Below are 7,733 nucleotides of genomic sequence, written 5' to 3'. Positions count from 1 at the left end.
AGCAAATGTTCCCATGGCCATTTAATGATGTTTTCATTTGAGACTGTTCTGAATCTCGTTCGGCGTTTTTTCTCCGAGCGTGTATGCAAAGATCCGCATTTGCATCCCTCGAAACCACAATCGTCCTAATTTGGATGCACCCGCTATCTCGGCCCGAATCGTTAAAATGCACGCACGGTAGCGAGAACGGTACAAAACACAAAACAATAAATAAATAACGAGAACAATAAATATAATTAAAAACGACAAAAAGCGTCCGTCCGCATGACGCGGGTACAAACGGTTGCGCGCTCGGGACGACTCTATATTAACGATACAGATTTAACCAAATTCTCCAAATCGAATCATACTTTATTGCATTGTATCAAGATTCATTATAAACTTTCCGACGAATTTATCCGTTCAACATTTTGTCACAAGCACGTCACGTTTTCGAACGTTCCTCATTAGAGAGATTTTATTTTTCAATACTCGCCATAAGGTCGAGTGTCCCATGCTGCCAGTGTGTCATTTTCAAAAATCGAAAATGGAATTTAAACGAGATGACATTTCTTTGCCGCGTTCGTCGCTTGTCGGAGCGATTTTGACCGCGTTAGTTCATTAATTGGTGTCGATAAAGATGAGAGTTGTTTGTTGCCGGGAATTTTGACAGATGCCCGTCGTTTCGTGACCGGCCTATGACGGAGATCGGGATATCGGCCCTAATAGGGTTCGGGCAAGTAATGGGTATTCATAGTTGTCGCGTTGTCTCAAATTTATTGCACCAATTAGTAGCGTCCACGTGAAGGGGTTTATCTTGGATTTCGATCGCGCTCTATTTGGGAGGTAATGGTCGAATTTCGTGGAACGCCTTGGATAAGGTTTTTTTTCACAACTACCGTAGATTTTTTCGGAAGCGAGAATGTAACAAGTTAATTGGACGAAAATATTTCGATGCCGACACATAGCGGCCCTTACAAAGATCATTACGAGCCCAGATTAATTAGAAGCGGTAGGTCTGTAGATTTTATAACTGGATTATTAGATAAGATTATTGTAATTATAATTAATTTATCGCCAACGAGGAAACGGATTTGAAATTAGTTTCATAATTTATTTTGTTGTCAGATTGTCGCTACCGTTTGGCGTTTGGTGTAATGTGTTTGAAGTAGGTACGTAATTATACAGCCACATTAAGTTGAACTTGTTTGTGATTATCATTTTACCAGTTCAGTTTCCGTGGTATAACAGAATAATGGTTTGTTCCCATTATTACCTACGGTCCAGCATTGTTCCTGTAACAAATATAAGATCCTTTTAGCAGAAAAACAAACTCGACAACTCGACTACAATCTGCTCGTCTTGCTCGCTCAAAATCGACTATGAGTTTGTGATAGCAATCACTCCTCAGTGAGTCACTTCTACTTAGGCTAAGTTGCACCTTTACTTGAAACTTTGATAAACGTCAAAAACCTGTCAAACTCCAAAACTGACAAAAAACACCGGTTATCGTTAAAGTTAAGGTCAAAGTTAGGTGGTGCAACTCAGCCTAACGCCCATATTCGCAAACATTACTATGAGTTGTCACAGTGGGCGTGGATGCACAGGATGACACAGGAACCAATCACAGAGCTCTATTCAACGCTGTGCGTTCGATTTTTATTTCCCTTAATAAGCAAGAAGTTGTGAATACGGTCTTTGTAAAAAGTGTGTCAGTCAATTGACTGTGTCTTCAGCAAACGTGTATTTGAAGCATTTTTCAACCTTTTACAGCCGATTTAAGTTGGAAAACCGTCCGAAAGTTGTACAAGCAACAAAACGACTGAACAGCTGCACTGCAGCCATCGGATTTCCGAAAACCAACCGCGAGAAACAAAACACTGGCGAGATGCGAGATTAGCTGAAATGGGACCGCAGGGTGTGGCGCGAGTGATGGCGATTTGTGAAAATATACAACCCGATCGAACTAACTGCGCACTTCGCTGGAAAACGACTCCCTCGCACTCACCCGCAGAGCTACCCGCATTCGCCCTATCCGTACGAGAGCGTAGCCAATACGGCTAGCACGAAAAACTTTCGAGTTCGAAGCGTTTGCGTATTCGAATCGCCATCAAAATATTTAGTACGAAAACTACAACAGTGCCCTTGTGAACGTGTCGTAAAGTGAACTAGAGATATGGTTGCACGAAACTTATTTTGACAATCAAAATTGTCACGTTATCGTTTAATTTGAAAGTTGAGTATCGAATTTTGTCGAATACACAAACGATTCGAAGACGAAAGTTGTTCATGTTAGAGGTAGGAGAGCGTTGACGTGACGTCACAGCTGCCGGTGCGCAGTTAATTCGACCGGATTGTACTTACTTACTACCACTACACGTCCGTTCAGCCAAATGCGAAGACATTTCCTCAGAATTGTGTGTTAAAAAATAACTATTTAGAATAAATACCCTAATATAGAGGCGGCTATCCTATAGACTTCGTTGTAGATCCACAGGAAAAGCTTCGTTCGTTTCAGCCATATGACGTCCACTGCTGGACAAAGGCCTCCCTCAAGGATTTTCACAACAACCGGTCCTGCGCTGCTCGCATCAGAATGCTTCCCGCGAGATTGATTAGATGGCGGAAGATGTGTAGTGATGCAAGCCTTTTACTAAGTGAACCGACGGCTTCCGCCAGTAGATATCTACCTATCTACCAACCCTATGTATATTGTTTGAGATCTCTATGTCTATGTAATAAATAAAGTTATATCATAATTTGTGTTGTTCAGGTTACCCCAGTATGGCTTTTACTACCAACAACAGCTTACTGTAAATCGCTTTCAGTGAGACTCTACCAAAAAGTGAAAGAAAAACATGCAGATATTTTGACTAGACTATTTGGAAAAAGAATGAATCCGTTTAATGATCGCTGCCTTCTCTTTCTACCAACGTCAGTCGTTTTCGAGTTTGACAAAAAGTATTCCACAATTAGCAACAACATAACTTTTTTATTAATTTTGATAATTTTTTTAATTGTTTTTTCCTGTAAGTAAATCTCAATGACAATTTGTAAGAAACATTACACGAGTCTACTTGGAACCCCAAATATAGAGGGCCTCGAATTTCCCTAAAAGCCTTAAATAAACATGCCAAATCAGGCAGTAATGCTTAAAATATATAATCGGTCGAGCGAGTCTTTAATTGACTCCAATTCTTAGAAAGTAATTTCACAAATTACTTTTGGCTACCGGAGTTAAAATCGGGCAGTGATCAGTAGATGCAACCTTGTCATATTAAAATGCTTACATTTACTTAGTTTCTTTGTGCAAGGTGTGGCTTTCGAGTGAGTGTGACAAGGTTGCTCGGAGACCGGTTGCGATGAAACGCTATAGTGTTGGTCCGATGTAGTGGGCGGATGGGATTTCGAGTATTTTAAATAGTTTACAACAATATTTTTGATAATGGTATTTAAATGTAATGGATATAAGGTGCAATTTAATAATGACATAGATATTTGAATTAGAGAGACGTTTTACGTATCATAATCAAACACTATAATCTGATGATTATTCATTTTAATGATTTCTTGAATACAATAATGTATCTTTAGAAAGTGCGATCTAGAAAAAACAATAATAATATTAATATGCAGGATAGGACCAAACAGAAAAACGAAACAATAGTAGATAATTGTAGAAAAATCGAGGAATGGTCGCAGAAAGCACTTCACGGGAGACATCGGGCTGACCTCTGCCACGCTTATGTCGACAAGGATGCGTCGAACGAGTGGCTGAAACGAGGTGAGCTTTTCCCCGAAACGGAGGCTTTCATGCTGGCCATCCAAGATCAGGTAATAGCCACAAGAAACTACAGGAAACACATCACTAAAGAACTACAAACAGACCTTTGCCGACACTGCAATAGCGCGCCAGAGACAATACAGCATATCACAGGAGCCTGCAAAGCATTAGTACAGTCCGACTACAAACACCGGCATGATCAGGTAGCCTCCATAATACACCAGTACCTCGCATATAAACTTAAATTCATTACTGAAAAAGTACCATATTATAAATACTCACCCACAAACGTATTTGAAAACAGAAAATTTAAGCTGTATTGGGACAGGACACTATTTACTGATAAAACGATACATTTCAATAGACCAGATATTACATTCCACGACAAAACGAATAGCACAGTTTACTTAATAGACATAGCAATCCCCAACTCGCATAATATCCAAGCAACCATTTCCGGAAAAATTACTAAATTTCACGATCTAGCAATACAATTAAAAACCCAATGGCGCGCACAAACCATCCACGTAATTCCCATAGTTTTATCGTCTACAGGAATAATACCAAAATTACTAAAACAAAGCTTTGAAATGTTAGATATCCCGAGCAATCTGATCTACAGGCTTCAAAAAGCCTCAATACTGAACACCTGCCGCATTACGCGTAAATTTTTATCCACAGGTTCCACAGCTCTTCACCCTATGACGCTTGGCTGAGGCCCGCGCCATAGGTCAAAATACCCGTCTTTAAGATGGAGAAAGATAGAATCTTTGAAACAAAATAATAATAATAATTTATTTATTTCTCTCACAACATAAATTATGAAAAACATTTCTTATAATAAAATATATCTGTTAAACTATAGATTGCATTGTGAGAGCTGGTGCCTATTGTAGATTTTAAGAAAATCTGTATTACAGGTCACCAGGCCCACTCTGCGGAATCTATTTTATTAAATAGTTATACATTTAAATAATTAGAAGATTCCTAGAGGTACAGAGTGTTGAGTTCTAATTAAATAGACAGGCTAAACAAAAAATAAAATAAAAAATACCATAAAAATACAATGATATGAGAGTGTGAGTGTGTGTGTGTGTGAGCGTGTGTGTGGGTGTGTGTGTGAGCGTGTGTGTGGGTGTGTATGTAGATGAGTAATTGGTGTAAGGGCGTACTATTCCACGATATTGTCATAAAAAACACAAGAATGGGGCTTTTCAGATAATAGGCAAGATGGGTCTATTTCGGGGAGCTTAGTAATCTCTCAGTATCTTCATAGTTGAGTGTGTTGAGATACTTAAGTAAGGCTTTTTTAGCACTGGATTTGTGAAGTGGGTACAAATCAAGTTTACTGTTTAATTTGTTGTACAAGTAGTTCCCTAGGAAGCAGTAATGCTTGAGGGGCTGACTCGTTCGGAAGCATTTAGATTTACAGACGGAACCCTTCCGTCGTTTATCTTTCATTAAATCAGGGGTGTATTCTAATTGCTGGTGCTTTTTGAGGACAGTGTTCAGCACAAATAACTGCCTGACAGTAGGTAATTCCCACTTCCTGTACAGATCAGTGGTAGGAAATCTAAAAGGGAGACCAGACGCAACCTTAAGTATCGCACGTTGCGCTCTTTCCGCCTCAATTAAGTGCGTCTTGGCCACGCCCCCCCAAGATGTAATGCAGTATTCGATTAGAGACTGGCATAATGCGTAGTACACCATTTTAATTGTCCGACGATCGGCGACATGTTTTAGCGTCTTGAAGACATATATAAGTTTTCTTAGTCTTGATACTAGCGTATCGATGTGTGGTTTGAAGGTTAAACATTGGTCCATGGTTAGACCCAGGTACTTGATATTGTCAGTTCTTTGGAGATATGGGCATGAGCATGCGAGATCACTATTAGTACAACCGTGCGCCGTTATGTTCAGTGACACAGGAGGCAGTAAATTAGTCTTACTTGCGAAGGTCATGTATTTCGTTTTAGAGACATTGAGTGTTAATAAGTTTTTCTGCAACCAAGCACCAACACCACAGAAGCCTTTCTGCGCCGCACTAAAAACCTCACTCCAATCTCCACCGTCAAAGAATAGGGCAGTATCGTCCGCAAAGGTATAGATTTTACCATTGTCCAAACACAGCTGACAAAGGTCATTGATGTAGACCAAGAACAGGGTTGGTCCGAGTATGCTACCCTGCGGCACACCAAACATCACGGGAAGCTCTTCGCTAATGTGACTACCAATTTTAACACGCTGTCTTCTATTTGTTAGATATTCTTCGAACAGCCTGAGTGGAAGGCCTCTAACTCCAATTCTCTCCAGCTTTACAAGTAGGTTGGGGATAGAGACCGTGTCAAACGCCTTCGCTAAGTCTAGAAAGATCGTTAGGCATTTCCTTTTACCATCCAGAGCCCCAACAATCGAATCGACCAATTCATGAACCGCATCATTGGTGGACTTACCCTGTCGGAACCCAAATTGGGAAGGGGAAAGCAGGTTGTTGGATTCGAGGTACTTTATGAGTTGATTGTTCATAAGCCGTTCAAGGACTTTGGACAGCGTGGAAAGCAGGGAAATAGGTCTATAGTTATTGACACAGTCTCTATCCCCTGCCTTGTGTATGGGTTTAATTAGTGCCGTTTTAAAAGCTGATGGAAATTCACCTTTTGAGATAGCAAGATTGCAAATGTGTGTAATAATTGGTGTAAAAAGATCCGCATATCTTTTTAAAATTCCACTCGAGATCTGATCAAAACCCACCGCACATTTGTCCTTTAGCCCTAGTATCAATCGGTAGATATCCCATTCATCCGCGGGAAGCATAACAAAAGAGTTAATTGGAGAAGAAGGATAGGTATTATTACTAGGGTTTGGAGTTTGATGGACTGGACCTGGGGTGATCTTCTCCGCGAGTTTCCTTCCAACGTTAGCAAAAAAGGTATTAACTTCATTTAGGCTTGAATCAGGGTTATTGTTCTTGATTAGTTGCTCGGAGTGGTCTGCCCTCATAGAAGGACAACTTATTTGTTTTATGACATCCCATAGTTTCTTTTTGTTGTTTTTTGCGTGTTCAATTTCTTGTTTTTCATGGTTCTTTTTTGCTTTCTTAAGAAGCGAGCAGCAGAAATTTCTGTAGCGCTTATAGGTGGTTCTGATAGTGTCATCGTTAGGATTCATTTTCAGTTTTTTATAGAGATTGTCTCTGTTCCGCATGCAACGTAAGAGCCCTTTTGTGATCCAGGGTTTGTCAGCTCGCTTCCTACAGGACGTTTTAATTGGTTTGGTATTATCATTTATGGCCTTCGTTATGCAGTTCACAAACATGTCCGTTGCATTGTTGGTATCTTTACAGTCTAGGATTGGTTGAAAGTTAGTCTTATTGAGGGCTTTATCCAGGCTCGCGTAGTCGATGCGGTGAAGGATTTTGTTACAATGTGGAATTTGTATGTTGTTGGGAAAGCTAATTGCCACGCACTCATGATCTGTGATTGATGTCTCAAAAACTAAACACGCGGGACGCAATCTAGTTCTGAGCATCATATGGTCCAAGCATGTTTTGCCATGGGTTGGAAATGAATGGGCAGGCAGGATGCCGTGGCTAGCGAGAACGTTTAAATACTCACATGAGCGTTTGTCAGGGCTATTTTCAGTTATGTCCAAGTTTATATCACCGCATATAATTATGTTTTTGAAGCAGGATAGATTAGTCAAAAGTGCATCCAATGAGTTAACAAAGTTAGATGAGTTATGATAGCTAGGAGGTCTGTATATGCCAATAATGCAGGTATTTGAATTCAGTTTAAGTAAGAGACAATTTGCATCATCTATCGGCGGTTCTTCGATCGAAACAATTAGGTCACTTTTGTTATAGAAGACGACACCATCGTTTTGGGTTTTATTCCGTGTAGTAGTAAAGTTATTGTAATTATTAAGAGTAGGTATGTACCCAGTTGATGGTAGCCAGCATTCAGAAAGAACA

This window comes from Ostrinia nubilalis, chromosome 24, assembly GCF_963855985.1.
Source record: "Ostrinia nubilalis chromosome 24, ilOstNubi1.1, whole genome shotgun sequence".
Taxonomy (NCBI): domain Eukaryota; kingdom Metazoa; phylum Arthropoda; class Insecta; order Lepidoptera; family Crambidae; genus Ostrinia; species Ostrinia nubilalis.
The sequence above is the reverse complement of the archived record's forward strand: the minus strand, read 5'-3'. Positions refer to the sequence as shown.